This window comes from Pinus tabuliformis, chromosome 9 (genome assembly GCF_031772625.1).
Source record: "Pinus tabuliformis cultivar Carrire ecotype Pingquan chromosome 9, CPIR1, whole genome shotgun sequence".
NCBI lineage: Eukaryota > Viridiplantae > Streptophyta > Pinopsida > Pinales > Pinaceae > Pinus > Pinus tabuliformis.
Window position 1 is genome coordinate 1630583666 of NC_142307.1, and position 19840 is coordinate 1630603505.

The following is a 19840-nucleotide window of genomic DNA, read 5'->3' on the forward strand; positions in this document are numbered from 1 at the left end:
CTCAGGGGTGGCCAGTTGTAGCAAGACGTTGCACAATTGAGCCTATGGTTGGGTGGAGAGTCGTCCCCAAAACCTTGTTGCAGATAGCAGACTTCAACCGAAATCACAGATAAGTGCTCTAATCATAATTTTGAACTTGAAGTTAATTAGTTGAATTGCATGTTGAATATAAATTACTTGAATAATTACATGTTTATTTTGAGCTGTTACACTCCCTCCCCCACCCATGATCTAGATCTTGGGGTCAATATTTGAGAAACTTGAATGTGGAGATAGCAGAAGAAAACACCCAAAGAAACTCTTTATTAAAATAAAGAAACATAGTTAGGAAGCAATGGTCCCTATTGTGTAATGTTCCCTCCTAAGAAGCGTTTGTTAAAAATGAGCCAATCAAGAGAAGGGTTTTTTGTGGTTGACCCATAACTTTGGATTTTTTTATGACTCAAAACCAAGTGTTGTTGACGAGAAGGGTTTTTGTGGTTGAACCATAGCCGTGATGAATTAACATCCAAGAATTGAGATACCTTGTAATGCTTGTGGGTGAACTATGATGCTAATAGAGTGAAACGTAGCAGTTGGACTTAAGTGGAAACGGTTTTGTGTGGTCGACCCATAACCATGATGAAGAAGGGTCCAAGGATAAAGATACCCTATAATTCTTATGCACCAAGTATGATACTGGTAGTGCATGGCGTAACAAATGGACCTCTAGATATTTCACTTGCCAGTTTACTTTGTGCAAATTTGGTGGTTTCTCTTTGCAAATTATCACTATCCAATGAGATGTTATAAAGGCTTCCTTCAAGTACTCAAGTTTGAAATTTTTGATTCCCAATGTTGTGATATGATAGTCCTACAATGAAATTACCTGGGTATCAAGAGGGATATTTTTTTACAGCTATAAGTATGCATCGAGATGGTTAGAAAAGATAGCACAATCACAATGGGTGCCCCTAGCTTCCAAATGCATAGCTAGAAAGGTAGAATACAAAGCTCCAACATGCTTGATCTGGCTTGCAAATAGATAATGTATCAAGAAGTATGATGCTCAAAGGATGTAAATTGTTGCTAACCGACTTAAGGAGGATGATTTAGATGGACATGCAATGCCAGTAACTTTTGAGCCTAACATGTCACAAGCACCATGTACCTCCTGCATACAATTTACATAGTTTCCATTGCCATCATAAACATCTTATGACTTATTTTCAAACTTCCCATCCTTAATTGATGATTTTGTCTTTTTTGTAGAAGCGTTAATTGATAATTGATTCATGCCCACTCATCATTCACCTTTAAATAGAATAATAGCATATCCTTGAATACCACCTGTGATGGGTATAAAATGAAGAGTCCCATGTGGAAGATGCATGGATTAACGAAGACATCGATAATGAACTAACTACATTGGAAAAGTTCATTAGTTTGTTGTAGAAATAAATTTTCTATGTCATTGTCATCATTGTTGTCTTCTTTTATTATTTTCACATTAATCTTGGGCTTGTCCTAAGTAAGGTACCTACAACTAGTAATCGTAAACTTGTAGGAAGACATCCATAATGAACACATGGCTTCATAAGATTCAATACCTTATAGGATGCAAACATTTCAAAATGGACTTTCCCTTATCTCATGCTTCTGAAGCTTTGGACATCCATGTAATACACATTCCATGCCCAAATCACTACTTCCAACAAAACCGACAGACAAGGTTAATAGTTTCGTTACATAAAGACCAATGTAGTCAAAAGCCTTATGAGTAATAAAACCTGATACTGACAATCATTTTAAACCCTTACAAATGTTTACAATTCCACAAAAATCCTCATCCATAGCTTAATTTTTCAAATGATCTGGCCATCATCGATTCATGATACAAAGGAAAATTGCGTTAACCTAGGGCTATTTTGAGCCACTGCAATAATTGTTTCATTTTTCATTTTCCTACATAAATACAAAACATAACTATGATTAGGACATCCTCAAGAGATTGCAAGGATGTCTTTTTCTATGACACCAACTCGATCATGGCCAAATGGTTCCATTAGAGAAACCCATAATTCTGTCAAGTTTTTACAACTTGATTATACAGTTTCCAAACCTTTGTCTCAAGAAATATCAAGAACCCAAAGCCATAATAGATGATGATAATTAAAAACATTCCATACCAACTCTATAATTCGTATATTGGAATAGCTTGAATAAAAAAAGTAAAGTTTGGGCACACAAAATACAAGGCAAGAAAATAAAACGGTGTAACTTTCCAAATCATTGACAAAGTTCTAATTCCTTACAATTTTTAAAAGATTCTCCCAAATCTATATATTTCTGCCAATTGAACTCTTGAAAGAATGAACCTGTACCCATCTCCATCAGCTAAGGAGCTATTACAAGAAGCTGCTTCAAATCTTCTAAAGGAAGAGTTTTATTTTGTTTCAAACTCCTTAGAGAAGTACATATAGCCACAAGCCTCTCAAGGGCATCAAAATTCACCTCAATTTGTAGAGAAGAAAAATTCACCAACAATAGAGAAACATGACTTTTTGGAAAATAACTCACCTAGTAATCACCTTGATCATCCACCTCACTCTCGTGTAGGTCCAACTTTTTCATATTCCTACAATGGGTTGCAATAACTACCATGCCATCAGCGTTGAAGCCTTCACAATTTCTGAGCAAGAGACATGGAAAATTTTAGGGGCTAATATTTGCAAGTTGTTAGGATATTCCGACACATAGGATATAGTTAAGTTCAACTTGGTCTAGCATAGAGTTAGGTTAGAGTTAGGTAAAGTGTGTTTCTTTACCGTTGTACATTTTGTAACTTACAATCCGACGGTCACGATATGTAGTGATCCGACGGTTCACTCTCACCTCGGTATTACCGACACTTGATCCGTGGCTTGACACCCGATTGGTCCATGAGTTCTATTTAAAGCGCATGGAGGATCATTGTTTGGGTAATCCGTGCATGAGAGAAGCTTATGTAAATTTTCATTCTTTGATTAATAAATTGTCTGTACCCACGTTGGGACAGGCCGTGGACTGTTTCCCTCCTTGCACTCTGAGGGTTTTAACCACGTCAAAAATACTGGTGTATTGATTTGAGATCTGGTTGTGAGCGGTGTCCTTTTGGTATTCTTTCTGAGGAACTTACCCTGTAAATTCCTACATGGTATCAGAGCTATTTGAGGGCCGCGTCCGTTGGTGATCCAAATCTGAAGCCGGTAGAACTGCATGCGGCTGTCGTTTCCTAGATCTGCTGTTTCTGACTGCTTTCGGGCCGAGAGGACTGCTCTGTTGCGTTCGGAGCATCTGTTTCAGTGAGGAACCCCTTTCGTTTCACGCGAAAAGGTTTCCGGTAGCCCTAGCTGCGTCATTTTTCAGATCGGGAGGTATACAGTGTTTTTTTGCAGTTTACTGTCATTTTCTCTCTGCTTATTTCGGTTTCGGTTTATTTAGCCTTTTTTTTCCCGGATCTATACCTTTCATTTCTGCGTATGCTCTTTGCCCTGCGACTCTGTGCGATCTGGGCAAATCAGAAACAAAAAGAAAGGATTTTTCTCATGCGTATGCTCTTTTCCCTGCACCTTAGTGTGATCTTGGAAAATCAGAAACATTGAGAAAAATATTTAGTTTTTCGGTTAAAGCTAACTTTGAGATTTTTTTTAAAATTCTAGTTTTTTGGCTAAAGCTAACTTTGAGCCATAAGGTTCGTTTTTCTTTGCATATTCGTGTTGGGTTTTGTGTTTTGTGTTTTGTAGGGGAAAAGAGCCTTCCCAAGGCAAGCACGCAAATCGAGGCCCCCCCCCCCCTCTCTCTCTCTCTCTCTCTCTCTCTCTCTCAAATATTTTGTATAGATCAATTGGTTCAAAGACTTTTTAAGAGAGTAGAGGTCTTGGGTTCAAGTCTCCATTTTGTGGGGGCGGATTTTTTCATTCCCGCACATTCGCGCACTTTGCCGGCAACGTCAACAATTTTTTTTCAAAAAGCCATAACTTCTTCATCCGGAAGCCTTTTTCAGAGCCGTTTTTTTTAAAACCGCCTATTTTTTCGAGATCTATCCATTGGACCACTTACTTTCAGCATCTTCAGCTTCAGTTTTTTTCAAAAAATGGAAAGTCCATGCCAAGTCATTCTTGACAGCACTAACTACTTCCAATGGGTAGCCTACATGGGAGATTTACTTAGAAGTAAAGGTCTCTTCAGAATAGCCACAGACCAAGAGAAGAAACCCAAAGATGAAGACAAGGCCGAAAAATGGGAAAATAGACAAGATCAAGCACGTGGTTTGATAGGAATGTCTGTTTCTCCTGATCTTAGATTCCACATTGCAGAAATTGAAACTCCTCATGAAGCATTAGAAAAACTTGCTAAAGTTTTTGGGATTAAAAATGAAATTAGAGCCCATCAACTTGAGAATGAGTTGCTTACTTTGGATCCTAATAATTTTTCTTGCATTGAAGATTTCTTGTCCAAATTCAAGACCCTTAGATATCTCTTGGAAGGTGTTAAAGTTAAGAAAGAAGATGGTAACCTTATTTATTCCATCCTTACTAAGTTGGGACCAGCCTACTCTGTATTTGTTTCCACTTTCCATTCTACAAGGGAAGCTTTCATTTGTCAAGGCAAAGACTACAAACCCCCTTCCTTTGACTCCTTTTGTGATTCCTTAATAAGAGAACAAGAAAAACTCTTACACCTTGGTCTTCTTAATCTTGGAAACTCTTCCTCGAAAGCGTTAGCCGCCCAGCAGCAACCAAATTCAAAGAATCCTAAGAAGTCTTATCCTCAAAGGAATGGTCCTAAACCAACTCAGCCTCAAGATGAAAGATCATTTCAGCAAAATGACAAGACCAATAAAAACAAATGGAAGAAGACTGACAGACATTGTAACTTTTGTAATCGAGATGGCCACTTAGAATCTAAATGCTTTAAGAAGATGGAAGCCTTGGAAGCCGCAATGAAGAAACATAACATCCATCTGGAGCCTACTTCAACTTCAACTTCCGGAACGGCACTTTCTGCATGTCATCGTCAATCATCTCAGTCTGGTTATGCATTAAATGTATCTTCTTCTTCTTCTCATTCTCATGAGTGGCTCATTGATTCTGGAGCCTCTTGTCACATGGCCAAAAACCAAGCCATGTTTTCTTCTTTAAATGATTGTAACACCAAAAATATATATGTTGGTGATGATAGATCTCTTAATGTTGTAGGGACTGGAACTGTTCATCTAGACAATGGTCAGTTCAATGATGTATTATGTGTTCCAAACTTATCCTGCAACCTTCTATCTGTCTATCAGATAACTCATTCAGGTGAAGGTAAAATTGTTGAATTTTCACCTCATGATGTTGTAATCAAGGATCTAAAAGATCCTAAACAGATTCTAGCTACTGGTCTTGCTGATGATTCCAAAAGGTTGTATAAGTTTCACAACTTTGGGTCATCCCATCTTCCCTCAGTATTTGTTGCTCATAATGATGAAGTGAGCAAACTTTGGCATGAGCGGTTTGGTCACTTAAACTATCGCTCCCTTCAGCATCTATGTAAAGAAAATATGGTGACAGGTCTTCCTATGGTATCTTGCAAAGATGGTGTTTGTTCCGGATGTGTACTCGGAAAACATCATCGGGACAGTTTTGACAAACGTGCCTCTTGGCACGCCTCAGCCCCTTTACAGCTTGTGCACAGTGATTTATGTGGTCCTCTTCCTGTTGCTTCATTCTCTGGCTGCAAGTACTTCTTAACTTTCATTGATGATTTCTCTAGACGCACTTGGGTATACTTCTTAAAACTCAAGAGCGAAGTATTTAGCACTTTTTTGGCCTTCAAAGCATTTGTTGAAAAACAATCTGGACATCAAATTCTTAAGCTAAGAACTGATAATGGTGGAGAATATGTTAAAAACACATTCATCAACTTTTGCACCGAAAATGGAATTCAAATGCAACATACTGTTCCATACACTCCACAACAAAATGGTGTAGCTGAAAGGAAAAATCGCACCTTAAAGGAAATGGCTAATTGTATGCTGCAATCTAAAGGACTCAGTCTTAGTTTTTGGGCCGAAGCAATTAATTGTGCAAATTATATAATCAATCGCACTCCTACTAAGGTTCTAGAGAATATCACTCCAGAAGAAGCTTGGAGTTCCATTAAACCAGATGTAAGTCACTTTCGTGTGTTTGGAAGTGAAGCATGGGCCCATATTCCAGATGAAAAGCATAAAGCTTTAGAACCTAAGAGTGAGAAATGTACTTTTGTTGGATATTCTGAAGATGTAAAAGGTTATAGACTTATTCCATTTAAGTCCAAAAATGTTATCATTAGAAGAGATGTAAAATTTGATGAAAATAAATCGGCCTGCGAGCCTAGTCCGGCGGATGTGCCACCTCTTCCTATCTCTTCTATCTTTGAAAACATTTCTTCTTCTGATGATGAAAGCGAGGATGATAATCCTCCCCCACCTTCTCAGGATCCTCAACTTCCAAGATGGGTCCGTGCTACTCGGGATGCAGCAGGTGATCTTGCCGGTGATCCTACAGATCAGCGACGTACACGTTCTCAGTTTGAAAGAGCCTCTTCTTTACTGGCTCAAGCTCCAGTAAATCATGATCCTGACACTTTTGCAGAAGCTTCAGGCCATCCACATTGGGAAGCAGCTATGAATGAAGAATATCATTCATTGATGACAAATGATACATGGGATCTTGTTCCTCTACCAAAGGGACGCAAACTTGTTAGATGCAAATGGGTTTACAGAACCAAGTATGGACCAGATGGGAAAGTTGATAAACATAAAGCTCGTCTAGTTGCTAAGGGCTTTTCACAGGTTGAAGGCATTGACTACACTGAAACCTTCTCTCCAGTTGCCAAAATGAACTCTATCCGCCTTGTTCTTTCCCTTGCTGCCTCTTTAAAATGGGAAGTCCATCAAATGGATGTTAAATCTGCCTTCTTGCATGGGGACTTGCAGGAAGAAATCTATATGGAACAACCCATTGGCTTCATACAAACAGACTCCAGCCTCGTTTGTCGACTTAAGAAATCCCTTTATGGCCTCAAGCAAGCTCCTCGGGCTTGGTATGCCAAAATGGATAGCTTTCTTTTAGAATCTGGCTTTTCTAGGTGTCATTCTGACAATACTGTCTACACCAAGAAAGTGGGCAACTCTCTTATCATCCTTGTTCTTTATGTTGATGATCTTATTCTTACTGGTAGTGATCCCAACCTTATAAACCATGTGAAGTCCAGCCTTAAAAAGAAATTTGAAATGACAGACTTAGGACACTTACACTATTTTCTCGGTCTTCAAGTCTTGCAATCCCAAGAAGGTATTTTCCTTTCCCAGTCCAAGTATGCTTGTGATATTCTTCGTCATTTTCACATGGAAGACTGTAAGCCAGCCCCTTCTCCCTTTCAGTCTGGAGTCAAACTTTCAGTCTCTTGTACTTCTCCTGAAGTTGATGCTACCTTATACCGTCAACTTGTCGGAAAACTCTTGTATTTAACCCATACTCGTCCTGATCTTTCCTTTGCTGTTGGCCTTGTTGCTCGTTTTATGCAAAACCCCCGTGAAAGTCATTGGAAAGCAGCTAAAAGAATACTTCGTTATGTTCGAGGTACAGTACAGTTTGGGATTCATTACAGTGCCAAAGCAGCTCCTCTGTTAGTTGGTTTCACTGATTCTGATTGGGCTGGTGACCTTGATGATCGGAAGTCTACTGCCGGTTATGTCTTCACTCTTGGTTCAGGACCTATTACATGGGCTTGTAAGAAACAGGCTGCCATTTCTCTTTCGTCAGCAGAAGCAGAGTATCGTGGTGCCGTGGAAGCTAGTAAGGAAGCCTTGTGGCTTCGTCAGATCCTATCAGAATTTGGCTTTGAGCAGCAGCATCCAACCACACTTTGGTGTGATAATCAAAGTGCCATTCAGCTATGCAAAGATCCAGTCCAGCATCAGCGCAGCAAACACATTGAACTACACATGCACTTCATCAGAAAGCTCATTCATGACCATGTTCTTGAAGTGCAATATTGTCCAACGGATGATCAGGTTGCAGACATCTTCACAAAGGCTCTCACAGAGGCGAAGTTCACTAAACTTCGATATATGCTTGGAGTTCAGGAAGTTGTCACTAAGGGGGGATAGGCTCTAGTGCCTCCTTCCTTCTCCTATTGTGTCATATTTGTAAATCCTTCAATCCTATCCCAAGTTGTTCTTAAGGGGGGATGTTAGGATATTCCGACACATAGGATATAGTTAAGTTCAACTTGGTCTAGCATAGAGTTAGGTTAGAGTTAGGTAAAGTGTGTTTCTTTACCGTTGTACATTTTGTAACTTACAATCCGACGGTCACGATATGTAGTGATCCGACGGTTCACTCTCACCTCGGTATTACCGACACTTGATCCGTGGCTTGACACCCGATTGGTCCATGAGTTCTATTTAAAGCGCATGGAGGGTCATTGTTCGGGTAATCCGTGCATGAGAGAAGCTTATGTAAATTTTCATTCTTTGATTAATAAATTGTCTGTACCCACGTTGGGACAGGCCGTGGACTGTTTCCCTCCTTGCACTCTGAGGGTTTTAACCACGTCAAAAATACTGGTGTATTGATTTGAGATCTGGTTGTGAGCGGTGTCCTTTTGGTATTCTTTCTGAGGAACTTACCCTGTAAATTCCTACACAAGTTAGCTAATTTTCCATGCTTTTTCCAAAAAAAAGATTCGCCAATTTCCATTTTTTTCTAAAATGATTCTCCCAAATTTTATAGTACACTATTATTTTAGGTTAAAATTGCAAAAATATTATATCAGCTAACATAAAATCATTGGAAATATAAATATTTCTCCAAAAATATCATCTCAAATTTTACAATTTTGAATATTAGGGACTAGTAAGATTCGCCAAGGTTTCTAAATTTTAAGATAAAATTCCATCCTTAAAATTTTACATAGCAAGAGAGCACAAAAATTGACAAAAGAGTGTGATATGATATCAAGGATTTCATCTGCGATGGTCATTCTCTTAAGCCTAAGCTCCCAAAGCCATGGATAGGCCCTGTGCAAGACTAGGAGCTAGGGGTGAATTTATACCCCCTAGTGGGGAGGCATAAGGTTGAAATCTTAGAAGCGTGGCTTCCCATTGGGAGTTATGGTCATTATCTTGTGCATGTGCCTCACCAAGATCACCGATGAGATGGAAAAAATATTTCCATTGAAGACTTTCTAGCGGCTCCATGCCTTGCATACCAGCCAAACTGCACACTTCGCCTTGATCGGATCCATAAGAAACATGCTCTAGCACCTCATATGGGAATGAAGATCAATAATCCCCTCTCTTATTCATCATTTTGACCCCTTCACACTATTGGCCTTCTTTTGGAGGTCTACAATTCCATTCCTCTTCTTTGTGTCAACAATCTCATCCCCATTCCAAAGAAATAAACTATGAAATGACTCGGATTTCCATGTGAAAAACTGCAATTTATAGGTGGATCCCTTATAGTTGTTAAAGATTAATTATGCCTGATCTTTGTAAGTAACCACTGAGGGAAGAGGGGATTTGAGTTTTAAGACCCATGTAGATATCATATGTTGAGGGATTCCATGTGATGTAGTATAATCGCAAAACGCTCCAGTGTGTTGTTGGTCATGGTCTTCTGAAAGAGAGGTTCACACAATAGTGGACACAAAAACCCATTGTAAGTCTTACGAAAACCCGAAGGCATAAATTCCAAATTCCATAGTTATTTATAGTGATGCCAAGGTTTCACCTAGAATATGGATGTAAATTTATACATATGAACAAAAAACAAGTATTTTACCCCATTCTCATAACCAAACCTTGAGGAGCATGTTAACATAGTAACTTCCCTAGTTACTGATCTAGTTAAGGTGGGGTTTGTTACAAATGCATCCTAATGAAAGAATTCAATGTGAGTTACAATAGTCAAGAATTTCTATAAGGTTAGACAAATGGCACAAGAAAAAATAGAAAAATTAAGGGAAAAATGACAAGGAAAATAATCTACTTAAGCTTATAATTTTGATGAAGGACAACTTTTAACACTTGAAATTATTGTCAAAGTCTCAATGCTGCATACAAATTCAATTTTATAGTTTTAAATGAACTGCATCAATTCAATCAAAGTTATAAATGAACTCAATCCATAGTTAATAAAAATACTAAAACTCAATTTGAGAATTTGTCATTCCTTGTTCCTCTTGAATAAGAGTTGTTAATATAATAATCAATGGTTGGGATAGTAATTTACCAAGTCATTACTATCAATCATTGACCAATGCAATTCCATTTCTCTTCCAACATATGAAAGTTTTAAGTTTGTCTATTAAATACTCACATCGATTACTTCTTCGCTTCATCTTGATTTCATAATCAAGATCAACCAAAATTGATTATGGGAATAGAAAATAATATGCTTCTCTTAATTCTTATCCATTGGGAATGAAAAAACTTACTTAATTTTTTTTTATGTAACCCTTTGCAACCTTCACTTGGCCATTAAAATATGCAAGTAAACATGTTTTTCCATTCAATCCTATATTCTAAGGTAGTAATTGCGGTTGACCCTGCCAATAAACAAATTCTCGTGGGATTCCACAAAATAAGAAGATAATATTAAGCAAGAACATAAACAAGCATAGAACTTACCTATTTTATTGAGTCTCCAATTGTGTCAAGAATATGTTGTGCTTATGTCAATGGAGTTTGTTTTGGCAAAGCCTATCTAAGACTGAGGAAAATCTGCTAAAAAATTAATAGTTTGCATGAATAACATGGAATGAGAAGATGAAGGGTTAAGCTACAAAAAAAATGTTTCATTGATTACACATCCTACAACAATGAAATCATGTTCATATTGGTATTGTGATTCTAAAATCCAAATATCCAAAGATGCCATATATCAAAAATTAAATAGTCTAGACATGTAATTCTTACAATGTTGGCTGATTTTGGATCAACTCAACCATTTTGTTTTCCCACCTTCGTGGAAACTTTCCATTCAATTAATTTTTCAATAGATTCTTTCAATATTCCAAATTACTTGTCTTTTTCTCTCAATTTCTCTTTTGTATTATGAAATTGCTTCTTGTAAGCACACTCTTTTCCAAACAATTCAGTTGGAGTGACTCCAAATCCAACCCCACGTACATGACCCCTCGTCTAAGACCCAAAAACTATTGTAATGGAATCCTCCTTTGTTTCATATTCATGAGACACTAAATAATTTTACATCGATTCAATTTGTTTATAGGACTGTCAACATTTCAAAAAATTCATGTAAGAAACATCATTACCATTTAAAAAAAAAACTAAATAGATAAAACATTAGGTCATGCATTGTGGATGGTTCCACAACTAGATGATAATATTTTTTCTCTCTAAAAGGAATTATGATGTGAAAAAAATCATGGAAGGTGTGTGCACCTAAAAAATAGGATAATGAGGTCATTGTCTATTCACCCTAACCATCATGGTAATGTTTAGTGTTATGCAACCATCTCACAAATCAATAGATCAACGACTTAAAAATTATCCTCATCGAGGGGGAAACCTCCTTTAAATTACATAAATGAACAATTCTTTGATGATTGAAATGAAAAAACCTCCTTTCTATATATAAGAGTCTAAGGGGTCACAATATAATCATAGCCTACATAATAATAATAATGTAAGGGAACAATAATAACAATATTAGGCTTCTATGGGGAAAAATAATAAGAATATGGGGACTAGATGGGCACAACAATAACAATAAGGGGCTACACTAGTATTATAGGGACCTAACATTCCCCTCTCCTTCAAAAAAATGTTGTCCTCAATGCTTGAGTAGTTATCTTTTGTATAAAATTCTCATCCTCCCATGTGGAATCTTAAGTGGGTAAGTTATTCCACTGATGAGATACTATAAAATTGACCGATTTCGTAGCTGTCGAGTTCTTGTTTCCATGAATTCTACACGTTCCAATATGATTTTTAATTCCTCGTCAATTTTTGGCAATATCATTTGAACTGGGAGCTTGTCACATGTAACTTTCTTTAAGCATGAGACATAGAAAACTAGGCGCGCTTGTGAAGATGCAGGACGCTCCAATTCGTATGCCATAGTACCAATTTTTTGCAACACTTTGTAAGGACAATAGTACTTTGGTGAAAATTTATTATCCTTCTTAGCTTGCTTGAAGGACATTTGTTTGTATGGTTGTAGTCGTAAAAATACCCAGTCACCTACATCAAAACTTGTTTCGCTGCGATGCTAATCTTCCTATTGTTTCATTCGATTTTGTGCCAAAGTGAGGTTATCTTTTAAGAGTTGGAGAGCTTGTTGATTATGCTTGATGTGATCTTCCACTGCTTCAATTTTAGAATTTTCTCTTAAAGATGATGTGATGGATGGTGGCTGATATCCATAAAGTGCCATAAATGGGCCATTTTTGCTGTAGTATGGAAGCAAGTGTTATACCAACATTTAGCCAAACGTAACCACTTGACCCACTGTGTTTTCTTATCAGATAAAAAACAACGAAGATATCCTTCCAAACATTTGTTCACTATCTCATTTTTCCCATCAGATTGAGGATGTTAGGATGAGCTATGAGCTAATTGAGTACCTAGGAAGGAAAATAATTCTGTCCAAAAAATTCCAGTGAAGATGGGATCACTGTCGCTTACAATAATATTTGGGTTTCCATGTAGATTTTGAATTTTTTCAATAATACAGTAGCAACTACACTGGCTTTAAATGGATGAGATAATGCACAACAGTGTGCATACTTGGTAAATCTATCAACTACCACCATGATGATAGTCCTTCCTTCGAACTTGAGTAAACCTTTGATAAAATCTTTTGAAACCTCCTCCCAACATTGCTTTGGAATGGATAAAGGTTGTAATAGACCTGAGGTTTTAATTATCTCAACTTTATTTTGTTGGAAAACAAAACATTCTACCACAAACTTTTGAATATCAGATTTAAGGCTACCCCAAAAAAATTCCTTCTTGACGTTGTGGTAAGTTTTTAAAAATCATGAGTGCCCTTCTAAGGGATAGGTGTGCAATTCGAAAAGAATATTTTGTTTGACTTGGTTACAAAGATATAAGATATCTTTGTACCATAATGAATCATATTTCCAGCTAAATGTATCAGATGCACTGAGATCTTTCTGTAACTTTTGAATGAGTGTCCACACTTCTTTTTCATTCTTCCATTCATCCCTTGCTTCAGTTATCCAATCTACTTGGATAATAGAAATGGCACAAAGAAATGCTTCCACATCCTCACCCTTTCTTGAGAATGCATCTGCAACAAGATTTTGTTTCCTTCTTTTGTAGATGATTTCAGAGTCCTAACCCAACATTTTTGTGACTCATTTCTACTTCTCTTTTGAAGATAATCTTTGTGCCAAAAAGCATTTAAGACTATCATGATCTATTTTTACCTTGAAGTTTCTTTCGATTAGCTAAGTTCACCATTGCTTTAGTGCATGTAGTATTTCCAACATTTCCTTCTCATAAATAGTTTTGTGTAAATACTTTCCTTTGATTGTACAACTTTAAAAAGCAATGGGCCTTCCTTCTTGCATTAAAACAACACCAATTCTATTTACTAAGGCATCACATTCCACAATAAACTTTTTTGTGAAGTATAGTGTAGCTAAGACCTGTTCTTCGCACATTTCCTAAATAATATGTTCAAAGGCATTCGTTTCTTTTGGTGTCCAAAAAAATGCATCTTTCTTTGGTAATGTTGTTAGAGGTGCTGCCATTATCCCATAATTCTTAACAAACTTGCAATAATACCTTGTCAACCCAAGAAATCCTTGCAAATTCTTTATGGTTGTGGGGATTTTCCATTCCTTAATGGATTTAATTTTGTTAGGGTCTACCTTAACACCCTCATGAGATAAAATATGACTCAAATATTCCACCTCTTGTACTCCGAAGAAAAATTTGGAGGTTTTTTCATATAATTGTTTCTCCTCCAATAGTTGGAGCACCCTGTCAACATGTTCAACATGATCCTTCCAAGACTTGTTTTAGATTAGTATATCATGACAAAATACTAATAAATATTTTCGAAGGAAGGGTTTGAAAATGAAATTCATAAAACCTTGAAATGTAGAAGGTGCATTGGTAAGGCAAAAGGCATGACCAAAAATTCATAATGACACTCATGAGTTATAAATGATGTTTTCATAACTTCTTCAGTCTTCATTCTAATTTGATGATATCCTGAACGAAGATCCAACTTGGTGAAGTAAATTTATCCATGTAACTCATCCAATAATTCATCCTTCTTGTGTGGTAATACTACTGGAGCAGAAAATTAACTTTGACTAGGTCAACTTATACCGACCTCTAGCATTTCTGCAACCATATGTTCAATTTCACTCTTTTGGGCATAGGGATATCTATAAGGCCTGAAGTCTAGAGGAACACTTCCTCGAATAAACTGAATAGCATGATTACGATAAAAAATAGGTGGGAGACCTTTGGGAGTCTCAAATACCTTGGAATGATTGTCCAAGACGTTTTGGAGATCTCGAGAAATAGATTATTTTGATGTTTGAACCTCTAGTGAGCATAATTATGCATTAATGCTCCATTGTTATTTCTTTAGAATATTTTTCATACTACTAGATCTAATTATCTTTCCTCATTTCTCTATGATACCCCTTAATTCAACTTCCTTTCCCTCCTAAAAAATTTCAAGAAAAGTTCTTGAAAATTAAAGCTATCATAGCCAAATATTGTAACCATTGGACTCCTAGTACAACATCAACACCACCCATTGGAATGTATAGCATTGGACTATTCAATACATATTCTGCCATGGTTAGCTTAATATTATGACACTTTATCGATCAATTCAGAGTACCTCCATTTGCAACTATCAATGACACTTTGGTGTTGCGTATAGGAAGAAATTCAATTCCTTAGCTATCTTAGAGTTAATAAAATTATGGGTACTACCTGAATCAATAAACACTATTAGCTTTTTCTTCTTGATATACCTTCTATCTTCAGAGTTTTAGGAGTGGTAATTCCTTCCAATGCATTATAATATATGGCCATATTAATTTCTTATTTCTCTAGGGTTGGTTCTTCGTGTATATCTTCTTCTTTTGAAGTTTCTTGTTCCTCTTCTTCCCCCTTTTCATAGGCTATGTAAAATAATTTCTTCTCAGCACACTTATGACATTTAGTGTATTTTATATCACAACTGTAGCAAAGAAATTTTTCTCTTTTCTCTTCCAATTGTTGTGGTCTAACCCTGTAGGTTGCGGAATGGTAGGAACAACAACACTTCCATCTCTATAGTTGTGAGCGATAGGCTTCCTTGTTGCCATATTTTTTCTTTCAATTTTTCTTTCCAACCTGAATGGCTTCTCCAATGAATCAGGTTCCCAAAGGCGAAGCTCATATTGGATGTTATCCATTAAATTCCTTATGATGACATCAATCCTATGCTCCTATGGAATGTCATTTACCCTTATATTCAAATTTTGGAAGTCATTAATGTGCTCTCCCATTGAACCTTTTTGTTTGAGATTTATTAACTAGCTAAGGAAGTTGTTGCTATTTGTATCCTCATAATGTGTTATCATTTCCTCCATAAAAATTGACCATGCAACAAGTGGTTTACGAGAAAAAATCCATTGATACCATAAAAATGACTGGGTTCTAAATATAAAGTTGCAATGCGTACCTTTTGTGTGTGCGGCACATTATGGAGATCAAAATATTGCTCCATCTATAGTATCCATGTTACCGGATCCTTTCCATCAAGCTTCCACATATTGATATTTAGAATATGGTGGGTCTCCAACCAACATTAGAGTCTATGAAATCATGATTAAAATTTCTCTTATTGTCATCATGAGTTTCATCTAATACCTTTTCACCATTAGGAAGAATTTATTCTAGCAACTTTGTCAAAACTTCCTTCAAACCTTCCATGTCTTCTTTTAAACCATTCTTCAAATCTTCCATGTTTCCTTTCATTTTTTCTTCTGTACCATCCATATTAGATTTCATGTCATCCTTCAAACCTTCCATGTTTGAATTCAAAATATTCTTCAAACCATCCATCATATCTTTCATTTCATTTTTGTTTACTCTTTGTGAGACCGAAATTTGTTGCACTTGGTCTGGTAATTTTCATATATCATGTTGCATTTCTTCCTCTTCTTCATGTGTCATAGTACATATTTTTGGTTTCTTACTAGGTGTTTTGATTTTCTTGCTTCAAGTCATTTTTTTATCAAATAATGATATTTATGCTTCACTATGCCCCTTGAATCACTTCAAACTGATTTTTCAAACAAGACTTATGCAGTTTAAAAAAGTACACACCTTTTTGTTGCATTTTAGGAGCTAGATATTGAAGTTGTTGTATCTCTATAATTGTAAATAAATTTTTTTTCCTATAGTGTCCCTATGAGTCTTATTTCCAACCCAACAAGTGAAACCAATATTGGATTCTTCAAGAAATAGTTATGCCCAATCTCCCATGATGATCAGAATATTGAATGGTGCAGTACAAATTCTTTTTACGGAGTGCCATGTCTCACAGTTTCGACCTTCGGCCCTAAAAATGATACCAAAAAATCCAAAGTTCGTCCTATTTCTGTGACTTTTTACGAAATTCAAATCCGATGCTCAGAGAGAACGTTTTGACAATTTTCCCCAGGTCACCTATTTGAGATGTAATTCTGAAGCCTGCAAAAACCCTAATTTCCTTGTACAATATCTCCAAAAATATGGCGATACAAGATCTTAAATCGTATGAAAAGTTCACCAATATTTTGACTCCATGTGGTTGCAATTTCAGCTTCTCAAGCTTCATAGAAAAACAGTTATAGCTAGATTGGCACAATGACCTGTTTGAAGCAATGAAACCCTATAATCCAAAGCTTTGATACCAACTGTTATGAAACTATCTCACAAATAGATAGATCAGCAACTTAAAAATTATCCTCTTCGAGGGGGAAACCTCCTTTACATCACATAAATAAAAAATTCTTGGATGATTGAAATTTAAAAACCTCCTTTCTATATATAGGAGTCTAAGGGGTCACAATATAATCAGAGCCTAAATAATGATGATAATGTAAGGTCACAATAATAACAATAGTAGGCTTCTATGGGGAAAAAGAGTAACAATAAGGGGCTACACTAGTATTATAGGGACTTAACATTGAGGCCATATAGAGTAGTTTGTTAGGTTATTTTTCTTAGAAAGAGGCTATCCAAAGCATGATTTGGAAATGAATAGTGAGGCTTAGTAGCTCCATATGTATGTATGTATCTTCCATTCTTAGTTATATATATATTACCAATCAGCTCCAAGGAAACCACAATTGTGGGGAGAACCTAGGGAACGCGTTCTCAAAGATAGGCTATAGAGTGGGGCAACAAAGTCATTACAAATCCTGGGATTATAGTGAATATGCTTAAAATTCTAAATTTTTTGGAAAAATACATTGATTGAAAGAAACATTCTAGATCCAACACAAAGTACATGTTAGGGAATGGGTTGAAGGAACATACTTAACGATCCTATAGGTAGGAGGACATAAATAATTTGAAACATTAACCAAGAAAATGATTCTTGAACTTACTTATAGCATGGACCAAGTTGTTGGAGATGATATCCACCTCATTAAAGATGGATTTTTATTCATAAAACTGTATATCAAAAGGATCCAATCCTTTTAGTAATGGGTTATTTAGTCTTCTCTATATGACATGCTCATTAGGATCATGGAATCTTAAACTACCAACTTGAAACTCTAAGTGGAGCACCACCCTTCGCTAAATTATTTGAATGAATTTGGTTCTATCCCATCACTTCACTAGTGTTTTAGGGGTCATTGGTTTCTATATAATCTTATGCTTTCATTTGTATCTCGTGGTTTTAACACATTTGGAAAGCTCATATCTACTTACTCAGTGCGACCTATTCTGGTTATCAACTATAAAATTCCTCCATGGATGTCAATAAAGAGGGACCACATAATACTAGCAATGATTGTTCTGGGTATTTGTTTAGAATACCTTGAAATGCCTTGTTCATGAGAAAGTTAGTCAAATATAAACATTGTAAACTTTTACAATACTGAACAGCTGCTCCAAACCCTTCAAGTAGAGGTTACTTATCACATGATCTAATCTTTTGGGATCAATAATACACAAGCATAAGAAAGTGAGAATAGAGGAATTTAGTTTCTTGGAACAATAACCAAAGTTGCATTTTTCATTTGAAAAATAATTTAGTACAGAGGTGAGCCTAAGAAAACCCTTAAAACTAGCTATAAGGCCTTCCTCTTTTTATGCTACTTGACCACAAGGCTCTAATTGAAAAATGCACAGTTTGTTGGGTCCCTATAATACTAGTGATTACCCCATTACTATTGTAGTTATACCCACTATTTATATTGTTGTGCCCCTATTACCCCCATATTGTTATTTCTGTGCCCCATAGAATCCCTCTATTGTTATTTTTGTGGCTTTATATTATTATTGTTAGGTCGGCTGGATTATATTGTGACTCCTTAGACTCCTATATATAGAAAGGAGGTTTTGTCATTTGTATCATCCAAGAATTGTTCATTTATGTAATGTAAAGGAGGTTGCCCCCTCGAAGAGGCTGAATTCTAAGCGTGGATCTCTCTTTTCTATCTTTTTGTGAGCTGGTTTCATAACATTTGGTATCAGAGCTTTGGATTCTAGGGTTTCGCTGCTCCAAACAGGTCATCGTGGCATTTTCGCTATAACTTTTTTTCTGTGACGTTTCAGAAGTCACAAAAAAAACCCATTTGAGAAGAAGTCGCGCTGAACCTTGGGTCCGAATTTCAGAGCTTTTTGCGTGATATTTGTGGAGATATGATCTGAGGAAGTTGGTCTTTTTGCAGACTCCTGAATTACATTCAAAACAGGTGACCTGGGGAAAATCGTCATAACTTTCTCTCTGGGGATCAGATTGAAATTTTGTAAGAAGGTACAGAAAGAGAACAGACTTTAGTTTCTTGTATGTGTGTTTCAGATTCAAAGGTTGAAACAGTGACTCGTGGCACGTCGTACAAGTTCGCTCTACTGAACCAGTCTAAAAGAAAGTCACTGTGGGAGATTTCACATAACTCTTCCTTGGAGAATCCAATTTGGCTCAGACTTGTGGCATTGGAAAGAGGACATAGAAGGCTACTACAGGTAGAAATTTCAGAATTGGATGATTTGGAATTACAGAGATACATCAGATTCAATATCAGGCTTCTATAAAGTGAAAAAAGGTGTGTAGTTTTTTTTTAATTTTTGTGTAAGCTTGGTTTAACGAAATTCAAAGGGCATAGTAAAGCATTATTATCGGTAACTGATGCCCCGAGGAAAGAAAATGCAAACACCTAGTAAGGAACCTGAAAGCTCTAGCATGACTCATGAAGAAGAGGAAGAAATGCTACATGATATATCAAAATTACAAGAACAAGTGCAACAAATGTCACGCTCACAAAAGCTAACAGAAGCTAAGGTAAATGGCGTGGAATCTAAGATAAAGGGCATGGAAGCTAAGATGGAGGATTCGATGGCAAATTTGAAGATAGATTTGAAGACAGACATGGAAGAATTGAAGAAGTTGCTACAAGAAAGGGTCACTAATGGTGAAAAGGTAGTAAAGGAAACTCATGATGAGAACAAAAGAAATGTTAATCATGATTCCATAGACTCTAATGTTGGATCGAAGACTCACCATGTTCCAAAAATCGATATGAGGAAGTTTGATGGCAAGGATCCCGCCACATGGATATT

The 19840-nt window shown here is 36.5% G+C and overlaps 1 pseudogene; it reads right to left on the minus strand.

The window, feature by feature from the left end:
• Positions 1-1398: 1398 nt before the first annotated feature.
• LOC149155079 (protein TRANSPORT INHIBITOR RESPONSE 1 pseudogene) lies at positions 1399-9361 on the minus strand (annotated as a pseudogene).
• Between the last annotated feature and the right edge of the window lie 10479 nt (positions 9362-19840).